A 1,427-nucleotide genomic window follows, 5' to 3' on the forward strand; every position below is an offset into this window, starting at 1 on the left:
AACGCTGCCTAGATGCTCCTCCCTGACCCAAGAGCTGGAAGGGGCCCTTAATAGAAATCTGACCCTAGGGCAGGGGGGCAGGGCATCATAATAAACATGTAGGGGGTGGCCCCCAAGACGGGCATGTGACAGGGAATGCAACCTTGTCAAGGTCCCAGGTCTCCAAACCAGAAATGTCATCTTTAGACCAAGAAGACAAAGACTAGCTTCAGAGTGAGGACTGCAGCCTCTGTTCATCTCCCAGAAGAGCCAGCCACTCTTCTCCTGGGGGAGTTGCAACACTTTCAGGGCCTGGGGATGGGCCCAAATGTGTCTACTTCATTGACCTACTTCCCGCTCACTGTGACCCAGAAGACACTTCCATGTTTATTTATAGTGCTAAAAAAGTTGGAATTACTTAGTTTTGAATCCAGTTTCATCCACACAGCAACCCCACTTTACAGATCAGGAAAGCAAGGCTCAGAGAAGTTGAGTTAGGCTGTACAGTGAGCAACTGAGCAAGAATGAAAACCCAGGGCTGTTGAGTCCCTTATTCAGCATGTCTAAAATCACCAGGAGAGGGGAGGAAGTGTATTTTAAATTTGATTGTCATTTGTGTATATATGCAAGACTCTCTTCACAATGACTTAAGAGAAGCTAGGGAGAGTGTTTGCCTCCAGGGTGGAGACTGGGAGCCCAGAAGGGTGGGGGAGGGTGCGGAATGGGGGTGGGAGGGGCACTCTTTACTGCCTACTCCTTTTGAAAGAATTAAAGTATTGCCTCTTTAACAACCAAATAAAAGTTGATCCAGTTCTTTCCTTCCTATATCCTGTCTTTGGCAATTTTCTCTGGGTGCTGGAAAACTGGGAACTCAGGTAGGTAAGAGGAGCCAATGGAGTCTGCCTGTCTCAGGTGAAGCTCCAGTTTCCCTGCGGCCCACTCAGGTCAACTTGGGAAAGACTGTGCCCCCATTCAGGCACCTCCTGTCTCAATTACGTGCCGTCTTTAAAGCTGAATTGATTTCACTGTTCTGGAGTTTACTCTTTGGTCTCACTGGCATCAGCGGCCTCCTGGATTTTGCTGTTTCTGGCGGAGAGGGAGGGTAGGGATGTGTGAGCTATGAGGAAGGGCTGGGGAAGGAGGGCAGGAGCAGATTGCACAGCCACACCTCATTCATTGTGACCTTGACCGGATCTCACTTCCCCTCTCAAAGTTACAAGTCTCTCTTCTCTATAACAATGAGGTGATTAGGGCATCATCCCAGCCCTGACCACCTCATGGGATCCCTGTGAACATTGATCGAGACAACAGTTGTCCAGTGCTGCACCAACAGGCAGAATCATGCCTGCTCTTCACTGTGTGTTGTGCACAGGGCCAACGGGCCAGACCGAAGACTTAGAGACTCTAAGATCAAAATTACAACTTATTGTGGGTGTTTTTTTTTTTAA

This window comes from Eschrichtius robustus, chromosome 19, assembly GCF_028021215.1.
Source record: "Eschrichtius robustus isolate mEscRob2 chromosome 19, mEscRob2.pri, whole genome shotgun sequence".
Taxonomy (NCBI): Eukaryota; Metazoa; Chordata; class Mammalia; order Artiodactyla; family Eschrichtiidae; genus Eschrichtius; species Eschrichtius robustus.